General features: G+C 37.8%; 1 pseudogene across 1 annotated transcript in view; it reads left to right on the top strand.

Annotated features, from left to right (window-relative positions):
* The first annotated feature begins 352 nt into the window (after positions 1-352).
* LOC149168949 (ABC transporter G family member 39-like) overlaps positions 353-13,155 on the top strand; it is a 61,619-nt pseudogene continuing 48,816 nt past the window's right edge. The window contains exon 1 of the transcript XR_016259188.1: positions 353-946. The product of XR_016259188.1 is annotated as an ABC transporter G family member 39-like (transcript). The remainder of the gene's footprint in view (positions 947-13,155) is intronic.

The raw sequence follows: 13,155 nt of genomic DNA, 5'->3' as shown, positions 1-13,155 counted from the left end.
CTGGTTAGATGATTTATTCCACTTTAACTCATATGGCCATGAGTTTTTCAAAGTTGCAGGTCACCCTGGCCAATACACAGTCATAACTCAAGTTGGAAAAATTTTCCTCACTAGCAAAGCACACCAAGATCAAATCTTTGGATGATTTGGTGCTAAAGATGGGATATGATCTCTCAAATATAAATGCGTAGAAGAACTTATTAAGAAGAAAAATGATGAGCACTTAGCATTAAGGAAACAACCCAAACTGCCAGCTTCTGAGGCTCCAATGACCAAGGATATTGAAGAAATTGAGACTCAGAAATCTGACATGATGAAGCTCATCATGGAACAAAATCTTCAAATAAAACAGATGGAGGAGCAAATGGAAAGTTTGGTCAAAGAGAAACAGGAATTTGTCAAGAGGACTCAAATTCCAATGGATGTAGTTCCTCCTTCAGTAGTCTTAATAACCAGATTTTCTACTTCAGGCACAACATCAACTACAGGTACAACAGAAGGACCTGAACAACTCATCGAAGCTGTTCAAAATCTGTCCATTCAAATAGTTGAAATGGATAAGTTGCAGGATGAACTGAAGGAATTAAATTATATGAAGGCAATTGTAGATAGTGCACATGTAGCTGAGATGCAGAGGAAAAAATTTCAAATTGAAGTTTTGCAGAACAAAATCAAAGAGTCTTACCTTGGAAAAAAACTAGGTTTGGCAAAGGAGATTCTATGGGAAGAAATTATTGAATCAGTCAAGGATATTTGGCCCTATATCAAAATAATATTTGATCAAAAAGACCCGTTGGAGAAAGCTCAAGAAGATGTTGAAATTATTTCTAAAGAGCTTGAGGACATGCCAGAAACTTCTTGTAAAATAATCAAGTTCCTAAATTCTAAAGGCAGCTATGAGGTTGAGGAATTGGGTATAAATGACAGGAAAACAACTATACTGGAAGTAAAGAAGATCATTAACAAAAAAACCCCATCCATCAGTTGGAGGAAAAGTGTAGTAGTGTGAATACTATAGCTCAAATATTTTTCAGTAGGTTAGAACCCTTGACCAGCAAGGTTTTGCCCTCTATGCTTGTGATAAATGACAAACCAATGCCCATTGAAGATTATCTTCGAAAGCTTACAAAGGTGGGTACCAATGTAGCTTTAGTTTCAAACATAAGAGGTGAAACAACACCAAGGGTTGCGTTAAATTCACTTAGAGATTGATTTTTTATTCTAAATGAAATCAAACATATATTTCTAGTAAAACCCACTTTTACTCAATATACAGAGATGGATGAAGTTTATAGAATGGTGACTAAGTTATCTATCCCAGATAAGAAACGCAGGGAAGAATTAGCTAATTTACTTAACTAAAGGGTGATCAAATAGTATTTAGTATTTTTAGGAACAACCATCACCAACTCAACAGTTCTAAGTTTTTCCAGCAACAGTTATCACTAGCTCAACAGTTCTCAGTTTTTCCAGCAACAATCATCAACAACTCAGCACCAAAATAGTGACAGATCGACTATCAGTTTATATTCCTGATTTTGTATTTATCTATATTTGTAAAATAGATAAAAATATTTTTTGAGTTCTAAGATTGTATAAATAACTCTCTTTCACAAGTTATTAAGGGTTTCACCCTTGAAGAAGTATTTCTAAACATTAAATGTACTTGACTTTTCTGAATCATTAATACAAAAGAAAAGGATTTTGAATTCTGATTCATACAGTTTCATTTTTACTGTAAGTTTTTCCAGTTTTATTTCATAGTGTTTTTTTTGGTATTCTTACATTTTACAAAGATAACTAGGTAGGAGTAATTATCTTTCAATTTATTCCTATAAGATTCTCAAGTGATCATCTATAAAGAGAATGAATTATATAAACAGTTTGTTTCATTAATTCCCTCTAAATCATAAAAGCATCAGCATCTTTTGTCAGATTAAGCATATTTTGTTAAACCTTTTGAACATAGTTTAAAGGTTTTCTTACTTATGATTATTTAATTTTCAATTTGAAGACTGTGCTAGTCATACCATCTCTCTATTTCTGCTCACCACCATGCATGTTATATCACTGTATGAATTTTAATAACATCCCTCTCTTTAAATATCAATACTATTCAAAAGGTTAGGCGTCATTGTTTAAATCTGTTTCATACATTGGTCCTCCAAATTAAAACAAGACTCCCAAAACGAACATCTTAGATGCCCTGGCATGATAGCCGACCATTATCATCTTAGATATACAACATCAATCTAGCATTTTTGCTAGGGATTTGAATTTCATTAAGTTTTCTTGGGTCAACGATATTATTCCTATTCCTTTAAGGTGATTACACATCTAGATCAGGGAAAATTTTAAGAACCCCCCTAAATTTATAAATATAATAAATGGGCGAATCTCCATGGTATATAGGAAAAATGGAAGGCGATTTTATCAATAATATAATATGTATATATAATTTTTTGGCGAATCTCTCACCAGGCATGGCGAATATTTTACTCAATTATAAAATCTTGTAAGATCTTGGCGAGTCTTTCACTAAATAATAAAACTTTGTAAAGTCCTAGTGAATCTTAGCATAGGCTAGATGCTGGTTTAATTCCCCCATTTAAATAGGCTACATTCTAGGTGAATACCATGGGTCAATACCATGTGCCATTTTTATTTTTATTAATTCTAATATTAGGGTTAATAATGGTTTTTTTCATGGTATTAATAACAATCTAGTCCATGGTATTTGTCCCATAGTATTTTGGCCATAGGTTTCACCTAAATATAACCCATTTTTTGAGTGTTTGTAAATATAAGGTGACTTATGGAGTAAATATAAAAAAATATTTTTTTTGTTTACCATACCTCTCGTTTATTTATATTTTTATTAATTTACCATACCTCTTTTACAAATATGGTATTTGGCCCATAGGATTCACTTAAATAAAATCTCTTTCTTGAGCCTTCATAAATAGAACGAGGGTTATGGACTAAATATAAAAAGATGTGTTATTTATTTACGATACGTCTAGTTTATTTATATTTTTATTTATTTACCATACCTGTTGAGTAAGTATAAAAAGACGTTTTATTTATTTACCATACCTCCACTTTACTTATATTTTTATTTGTTTACACCCTTACATGTATATAAGGTGAATTATGGAGTAAATATAAAAAATGTTTTATTTATTTACCATACCTCTCATTTATTTATATTTTTATTAATTTACCATACCTCTTTTATAAATATGGTATTTGGCCCATAGGATTCACTTAAATAAAACCTATTCTTGAAAATGGGCAAATGGATTCACTTAAATAAAACCTATTCTTGAAAATGGGCGAATGGAAGGTTGTAAGTCATAATTTCAAGGGCTAAATTTACCTTTTTTACCCTCTCCCTTAAAATAAGGTGGGCTATTTGAGGTGATTTGTAAAAATGTACTATGATACAAAATATTCGCCCACTAAAAATTTAAAACCCCTTAATTTCGCCAAAGGGTGAACATTCGCCCCTAAAATTATCCTTGATCTAGATAGGTCAAAATCCTTCACCTAGTGACTCCATTGTACCAAGATGGCACCTTTTAAGCACACTAGATCACATTCTAAATTTGACGCAGTTATGCCTCTGTCAAATCCAGAAAGACTTGTGAGAAAGGACAATTTTAGAAGAAGACATCAACCATCTTCTTCTACTTCATCCTTGCAGTCTCAAGATATATTACAATTTGATCCCTATAGTAACATTCCATCCAATCCAGAGTACACTCACTTATCACCAACGGTTGTTGAACTCTTAGATAGGGAAGTTGATTTCAAATTAGCCTTCCTTATTCATTCAATTGAATCACATCCAGAACCCCCACTTCCACTCGGATCACCTTAAATCTAAGTCTGACTTGGGTATTCATCTACCTGAATACAAACCTATAGAGTTTATATCCCCCACCACTTATTCATTTCATTCCACCTCTGAACGACCAGAATATTCTGCTTCTAAACAGCCCGAAGGAACCTTTGCTATATATTCAAATCCACTCTTTGAATTTGAAGAGGATATTCATTCTCGAGCCCACAAGTTGGTTATTAAAAATCCTTTAAAATCATTCAGGAAGTCTCCACCTTCTTTATCTCCTCCTTCTTCACCCCCAAATAATAATTCTCCCCCTCTTTCACCATTTCCCTCTTCCTTATCATCATCTTCACAAACATCTCATTCATCATCTTCTACTATGGCAGTTCAACCCATTGTACAGACAAGATATGCAGCTTTAGTTTTACCTCCAATCCTTGATTCTTTCCCTAATGGATATCTAAAGCACCTTCCTAGATATAATGGAGAAACTGGTTCCTCAACTGAGGATCATCTTCAAGCATTTCTAGACTTCGTAGATAACATGAACATAGAACAACGAAATGTATACATGAGGTTGTTTGTTCAATGTCTGGAGGGAAATGCGAGGACTTGGTTTAGGCAGTTACCTGCAAATTCTATTAGATACTAGGAAGAATTAACAAATATATTCAAAAATCAATTGGGGGTTGTTATAGACATTTTTGGGCACTGCAACCCCAAGCATAAATTTCCATAAACCAAGGGCTCCTAAGTCCCTAAAGGTGTTGTTCCAACCCCTAGAAGAACAAGGTCAACTGATTACAGCATCTCCCAGAAGTTCTCCATGAAAAACTACTCAGAACTGGTCAAAACTAGACCATTTCACCTGCTCCATAGGCAAAGTGTGTTGCATCCCACCTAAATACACATAGTAGGTGTGATGCATGTCAAAAATCCCTTCTATGGAGTGCGATGGGTGGGAAGGGACAAATGGCAGGGTCAATCCATAAGGTGGAGAAGCATGGAATGTTCCAGAAACTTCTCTTGTGACACTTGCCTTTCTGAATTCGACCAGGGATGAGTAAGAGATCATCAATCTCCAAGTGGAATCAAGAACTATTAGAGGGAAGACACTAATCAAATCTCAAAAGTTGACTCACCTCCCTTGCAGACATCTATATATGGATCCCTCATCCTAGAGATCCAGAGGCTGGAATTTTGTATCTTGTAAGGAAGTGCTACTGGTTTCTTGGTGCAATATCATAGTGTTGGGTGATCTAAGCTTTTCATGAGGTGAAGAAGGGCTTCTTGCTGAGAGGATGATGCTGGGTCAGAACAATTGGTTTTAATTCTCTTGGCTCTTTCTTAATTATCAGTAAAGCTATTCAAGTTTTCCTCCACATGTTTGTATGATTAAAGTTTTATGCATTTGTGTGGTCAATGTACATCTGATCCTATATTGTTTATGATAATAGATCTATGTTCTTGGATAGTATTATGCTTCTTTGATTCTACAGGTACCCTGTGAAGCTGGGTGGACAAGGAAGCAAGTAGCAAAAGATCTATCAGAAGGGAGAGGAATCGAACAAGGAACCAAGCGCAAGACAGAGCTTGGTCTCCTTTATTCTTCTCTCATCTATCTCTCATAAAGGAAAACGAAAGTAGTTTTAGTTTGTTTGTTTCTAAGGTAGCTACCAGCCTTAGTGGGATTAGTTGCTCTGCATAGACACTATTCCCGGTAACAAAATGGCGACTCCGCTGGGGAGCGAGTAGATTGCTTGTTCATCTACATTTGTTTACTTTATAAACCTATAGACGGAGCCTAAAGTCAAGCCAGCTAGCCTTCGAACTGCATTCGCTATGCAAGTGCAAAGTAGATCAACGCTGCTTCAGTCAATCTCCGCGTTTTGTTTATGAATTAAACGATTGATTTACAAGCTTTCTAATTGCCCTCGTGGTGGCTCTAGTAACCTCCTTAGATCTACCCCTGTGATTGATTTACTGATTACCACTTTCTTGGCCTAAATCCCTGAACTGAACTGCAAATTGTGACCCGTAATCCAATCAAAGTCTCGTCCTTCGTCCAGCGCACTTTTTGTTCTGTGAACTTCAAATGCAGCGCACTTCCCAAGTGTAGTAGGTGCATTGCATTTCAGTTTCACTGTGTTATAGGTGCGCTGATCAGACAAGGCCTTGTTCCTAAATTTTGGTTTCTGTGTTCACTCTTTTCAAATCTATTGAGGAGTTTTGTTGCCTGTAGTCAGTACACCTCTGTTTGAAACCCATTTCCTTGCTATTATTTTGCCTCCATTGTGCAAAGAACTGTAAATGTTTTTATGTATTTTTTGAGTCATTTTTAGTTCTCCTTTACAAAGAAGTAGCATAATTGTACTGTCGTTCCTTGATTTGAAAGTGTTGCAAGTGTCGTTTTCAAACATAGAAGAGAATCTGATTGTTCTTGATAGTTGATTACACTGTTACTATTGTATTTGATCTGAATTAATAGTTTTTCTAGTTTCAAAAGCAAGTTTTCAATTCCAAATCACGAAGTGTTGTCATTGTCCTCATTCTGTCTTGAGAAGAAACTTGTTAGTAATTTTCACTTTGAAAAATAATTCAGATTTTTTCTTAGCTTTCTTTTTATCATTCACACATTAAGAAGGCTGAAAACAAATACATGCATGTGCATTTGAATTTAGACTGTTTGTTGGTTTGATTTAGGACAGTGCACATAGTGTGTGCTCTATGCTCTTTGTTGAAAGAATGCCATCTCTCTTTCCTTAGTAGCTAGGATTTTCATTGCAGAAAGAAGATTAAACGACTGTTTGTCATCTTAAATTGAATTTTAGGAATTGTACATCTACATCATGCGGTGAAGTTGAAAGGAAAATTTCTTAAGCAAGATCAACTATAAAATAAATTTAATGAATCTAAAAACGCTTTAGAACCTAACGCACAACATCTAGAAGTCTAGGCTAGAGACATATCCCGGCGTCGTAAAGCCTGGTAACTGTTGTTTTCACTGTTGGTTGGGTGATTCCTCCACTTTGAGACGATAAGTGCGAGTACGGACTTGTGCTCCCATGTACCGTCGAGTATATTTTGGGAGACCACAATAGGCTTAATCCTTTATCCATAGGAAGCCGTGTCTGCCGCCCTATCGATCGCAATGCACTGAACACACATTCGGGAAGATTGACTGCCATACCGTAAAAAGTATTCTGCAGTTTTGTGATTGGTTTGGTAATCCCTCTGTCTAGATTTCCAAAGCAGTCCCTGTCGTTCCTTTTCAGACTCCTTAACGGAAAAGGTTCATCTGAGCACTTGTCACTTCAGGCTCATTAAAAATCAAAGGCGACTAGAGTCATCTTTTGTTTTTTCTCGGCTCTTAAAAATTGAAAAAACAAGTTGTGTCAAAGTGTCTAAAATTTATTTTAAACGGAATAATTATCACCCTTCCTATGTTGGTCTTAGGTTGAGGAAAATGGAGTCCACCAACCAAGGAGTTCCCCTTGGAGGAAATCCTAGTCCCTTATCCTCTTCGGAAGATGTTGGTGCACCCCATATGGCCACATTGTCGCTTCTAGGATTGACAATTGGCTTGCCCGTATGGCTCTTCTCAACCTCCGTCGTTCAGAACACCATTATTCCTGAACAATCGAGTCAGCAACTAAACGATTCCAAAGTTACCCTCCAACCCTCTAAGTCGTCCAATTCTTCCTCTCCTCCTTCCTCTTCGCTTGATGAAGCTGGTAGAGCCAAAAATCAAGTACCTAAGAAGAAGAAGGAAAAGAAGAAGAAAGAGAAGAAGAAGAAGGAGCCAAAGGCGAAAAGGGGCAACCAAGCATCATCTAGCGAAAATCCACACACTGCACCGACCAAGCCTAAATCGCCATGTGTCATTTGCAAAGGAGACCACTATCATCGATATTGTCCTTGCATCCCTTGGATCTTAAGGGACTCGTCTCCTCGTTTTCACAACCCTGTATCGTCAACCTCTGATGATCATGTTGAAAATACACCGTCAACTAGTGAAAGTGAAGCCCCTAGACAAAAAGGAAAATGTAAATTTCCTTGTAAATTGTGTGAAGGAGATCATGCCGTCCACCATTTTCCCTTCTTAGATAAGGCTAAAAGAGTTTTGGACGACCGTCTGGTTTCACCATTACGGCTCCCTCCTGGATATAAGAAACTCTTGCCGAGTCCGTCAGTAGTTGAAAATCCGGCTGACAAGCCCTTGTGGTCGGCCGAAGCATCTATCGTTGAAGAAAAACCATATGAATCCATACTAGACGGAAGTCAAAATGTCGAGGTGGCAGTTGACCCGGTCTTGCCTTTAGAGGATCCATCTTCAGATGATACAATCACCGAAGAGAACAAGAACGACACCATTCAAATTCTCTTCGTAAACAAAGACTCCGATGAACATGGGGACAGTCTACCCTTTCCTTTACCGCAGGAAGGAAGTTCTTCAGAGTCATATCCGGCCGTCTATTCGGTCCCACCTCCAAGCAACCTAGTTGTTTCCTTTGACTGGAATCTACTAGGCAGACCCCGTTTACCAGCTATTGTACCATCCTGAATCATTGCTCAAGTATATAGAATGGTCATGGTCGGTACCATCATAGATGAAGGGGCTTCTGTGAGTATCCTTTCCTCAACTGCTTGGAAAGCGCTTGGTTCGCCATCGCTTTTGCCTGAAATGAGAAATCTAACAGGCTTTGACAAAGGAACCAATCGACCGTTAGGGATCCTTCTTGATGTGCCCATAACATTGAGAGGGAAAACCGTTCACATGAACGTAATGCTAGTCTAAGGACCCCTGGATTATAATCTACTCCTTGGACGAGACTATATTTATTGCATGGGAGCCATTGTCTCCTCACTCTTTAGAGTAATGTGTTTTACGCACGAAGGAAGAGTGGTCAAGCTCGTAGACCAGCTTTCATTCCCCGGTTCATGCATGGAAAATATTCATATACCATCCCTGAATGGTCTTTTTGCGCAAGGAATGTCTCGTCAATCCCTAGTCTGTCCACCTGATGAGCGCGATTGATTCAGGGGACATGACTAAAACCCAGGGGGCATGCACCCTGGTCTGCTTCGGCAGGAAAACTTCAGGTATAGGGTAGGTTTCCGCGAGAGATATATGACTAGTCTGACACACCCGTCCATTTAGGAAAATGGGGATTAGGCCAGAATAAGATTCCCTCCTCAAAGTTATGTGATTGGAGGCATCTGCACCACTCACCTTTGTCTATTTCGGTAGACATCTCCGAAGAAGTGTTTTGTTTGTAACACAGATAGAACAATCTTTGGTAACCTGAAAGAGGTAGGCCTTTCCCGATAAAACAAATGTTTTGTCTGCAAATTGAGGGGTAACCTCGAAACTCTATTTCACTATACTGGGGGCATGCAAACCTTTTGGCATGCAAGCGAAGAGTGACCATTTATTTTTTTAAATTTGTAGGTCCTCTAACCCTCTAAACTCGTAGGATTGGTCGTTTCCTAACTTGCATAAAGAAGGGATGTGAGGCAAAGCTTTGAAAAAATGCCGTTTTTAGATGAGACATTCTTATTTTATGACCGGATCGAGTAGTTTTAACGCAGAATTCAAGCTCGTTAAAAAATAAACATAAGCAATGAGCAAGTGTTTCCCCAGCATTTAAGCTCATTTTAAAATAAAAAATGAACCAATTTCTGATAAATAACCGTCGTGAATGTAGTACTTCAGCCTTTAAAGCCTTGGTCGTGTTCTCATCATCACCTCCACTCTGTATTGGTTGATCATTCACCTCCACTTGATTGTTTACCCCTTTTGAGGACAACTGCGAAGAGTGATCCTGTTAGCCATCCTTGTAACACTACCATGATTGGAAAATTCCAAACCTTACCTGGAATCAGCTGCTACCTGAATTTATCACTCGTTCCTCAAAGACAAGTCTCCTTTAAGTTCTTTTCAACTAACTCGTAAAATATGAAAAGATTGCCGAGCCATTGGCCTCTCCAGCTCGTTAAAGTGACCGGAAGTGATATCCCTCCTTTAGATTTTAATCTTTTTGGACCTAAGGGATTATTACGCAAAAAGATCAAGTACTTGTTTTGTTCGGCTCGCTAAAAGTACCGAAAATTCATCCCTTATGTATTATTTTATACTTTTTCGGACTTAAGGGATTAGATGACGAAAAAGGATTTTTGGAGTTTCCTTTACGTCCCTTTTCAGACTCTCTAAAATTGAAAAGGACCAAGTTATCTTTGTCGTTAAACTCGTTAAAACCTAATAGTGACAAAGTTTTGTCCATAACAGATAAGAACGAGTTTCACTATCGCTAGGCTCATTAAAACATAACAATGGGTTTTCCTGAAGGGAAAATTATAGAACAAGCATATGTTATCTTCCTCAAGATTGACAAAAATAAAGAGGTACTGGTCAACAATGACTGGGGAAAATTTTGGAAGAAAACTTGAACAAACTTTGTTGGTAGCAAGTCGCTCTTGAACATGACACTTTCACTCCGCATCCAAGTCGGGTTGGGTTGTTCCATTCACTGGTCACATCACCATGGTTCCATCACACCATCCAAATTTGGGGTTAATGCTACCGATCCATCATGTCAGTGTCGCCGATATGTTCAACAGAAGTCGCTCAGAGAATTCACCTGTGTCTCGCCCACTACAATACATTTACGCTCCATTCTTTCATGACCACCACCTTGAACCTTATATCACTAGATCGTTTTCACCTCCATTAAAATCATTTTCTCCATTCCATGTCATTGATGTGGGATTCACTAAGGCCCTCCTATGACGGATCTCTTCTTGTCAACATCAGCTCATTATCCAAGAAGTCGATCTAGGAACAACCCTTTCAGTACTTTGAAGCTTGCATGCCTCAATGGCAAGTTTCTTACTTCTGGCGACAGGTTTACATCAATGGCCTTCGACCGAAATATTTTGCATGGTGTTCGACGCCAAGTCCTTTATTCACACCACGTGAATTTTACTGTAGTACCTTGAGGGTCATCATCATTATCGGTGATTCCTCTCACGCTTGTTAACGACTTACATCATTGGCTGGTAATCAGGCGATGTCTTTCCACGTTCGACTCCAGAACATATCTCACATGGATCGACTTGTACTTTGAGTGAAAATCGAATGAGATTGAAGACCCCGGATCTAGTTTCATCCATTCGGGCTGTGATATATATTAAGGAAAATAAAGACATCAAATGTACATCATTGCTGCGTAGATAATCATCCAATCTAAGGGATGATGGCTCTACCAGAATCGTTAGTCTACACTTAGACGATTGTCTGTCCTATGTACATGAAAATGAATTTATAAAGCTGAGCATGGGAATGCCCGCCTCAGCTAGATCATGAAAATAAAATGAAGATAATGTATTGTATTTTATCTCATTACAGGCTGCCTCCCAGCTCGAAAAAACTTCGGATCCTCATGATAAAGCATTTCACCCGGCATCAAAAGATTAACGACCTCATGCTTTAGGGGGCAACTGTTATAGGCATTTTTGGGCAGTGCAACCCCAAGCATAAATGTCCATAAACTAAGGTCTCCTAAGTCCCTTAAGGTGTTTTTCCAACCCCTAGAAGAACAAGGTCAACTGATTACAGCATCTCCCAGAAGTTCTCCATGAAAAACTACTCAGAACTGATCAAAACTGGAACATTTCACTTGCTCCATAGGCAAAGTGCATTGCATCCCACCTAAATACACACATTAGGTGCAATTCATGTCAAAAATCCCTTCTATGGGGTGCGATTGGCGAGAAAGGACAAATGGCAGGGTCAATCCGCAAGGTGGAGAAGCATGGAATCTTCCAGAAACTTCTCCTGTGACACTTTCCTTTCTTAATTCGATCAGGGATGAGTAAGAGATCATCAATCTCCAAGTGGAATCAAGAACTATCAGAGGGAAGACACTAATCAAATCTGCAAAGCTGATTCACCTCCCTTGCAGACATCTATATATGGATCCCTCATCCCAGAGATCCAAAGGCTGGAATTTTGTATCTTGTAAGGAAGTGCTGCTGGTTTCTTGGTGCAATATCATAGTGTTGGGTGATCTAAGCTTTTCATGAGGTGAAGAAGGGCTTCTTGCTGAGAGGATGATGCTGGGTCAGAACAATTGGTTGTAATTCTCTTGGCTCTTTCTTGATTATCAATAAATTTATTCAAGTTTTCCTCCACATGTTTGTATGATTAATGTTTTATGCATTTGTGTGGTCAATGTACATCTGATCCTATATTGTTTATGATAATGGATCTATGTTCTTGGATAGTATTATGCTTCTTTGATTCTGTAGGTACCCTGTGAAGTTCGGTGGACAAGGAATCGAGTAGCAAAAGATCTATCAGAAGGGAGAGGAATCGAACAAGGAACCAAGTGCAAGACAGAGGTTGGTCCCCTTTATTCTTCTCTCATCTATCTCTCATAAAGGAAAACGAAGTAGTTTTAGTTTGTTTGCTTCTAAGGTAGCTACGAGCCTTAGTGGGATTAGCAGCTCTGCATAGACACTATTCCCGGTAACAGGGGTGAAAAAAGATGCTCTTTACTTTTTGTTTGAAGAACTTAAAAGAAACTTTGGTTAACCTGTCTCTAATTTATCAAAAGGTTCAACAAACTTTCTCATAAGATTCCCCCCAATTGCAAACCACCTATAACAACAGCTAACTCTAGGTTTTGAAAAGATTTTGAAGATGATTTTGATGTGAATTTAAGAGAAAGAACTTCAAAAACTCTTGAATACATGAAAACTAATGCTATAGAGGTGGAAGCAAATAGGTCTGCCTCAACCACTTAAAAATCTAAAGAACAAAAGGCACAAAGAAAACTTAAAACTAGTCAAGATGCCTCTACTTCTTCTAAAATTAAAACTAAAGATTCTAAAATAGATGAGATAACTTCACTTCTTAGGAATATATCTAATATAGTTTCGAAGATTCAGACTCAATCTAGAATAGTTCAACAAACAGTCACTCGACCCCAAAACAAAATCAAGGTCAATACAAAAGAAATCCACCATTAAAAATTCTTCAAAGGCCTAGTAATGATCAGTAGGTTCCAACTCCTTTAATGATAGATGATCAATAGCCTGATGACAATACTATGACTATCACTAAAGATATTAATAGTATGGATACCTCTTTTGGTCAGACTGTTGTTATTCCTCTCTCAAAACAAAAGCAGGTTCAAGAAGATCAAGACTCCTCATAGGCTTCCAAATACCATGCCTTCTTTGAATTCCTAATTGTAGAACTAAACAAAAGATATGATCTTAGACCTAGACCTAGTCCTGGA

This window comes from Pinus tabuliformis, chromosome 4_2, assembly GCF_031772625.1.
Source record: "Pinus tabuliformis cultivar Carrire ecotype Pingquan chromosome 4_2, CPIR1, whole genome shotgun sequence".
In the NCBI taxonomy this organism is placed as follows: Eukaryota; Viridiplantae; Streptophyta; class Pinopsida; order Pinales; family Pinaceae; genus Pinus; species Pinus tabuliformis.
Note: the sequence above shows the minus strand (reverse complement) of the source record. Positions and strands in the feature narration are given on the sequence as shown.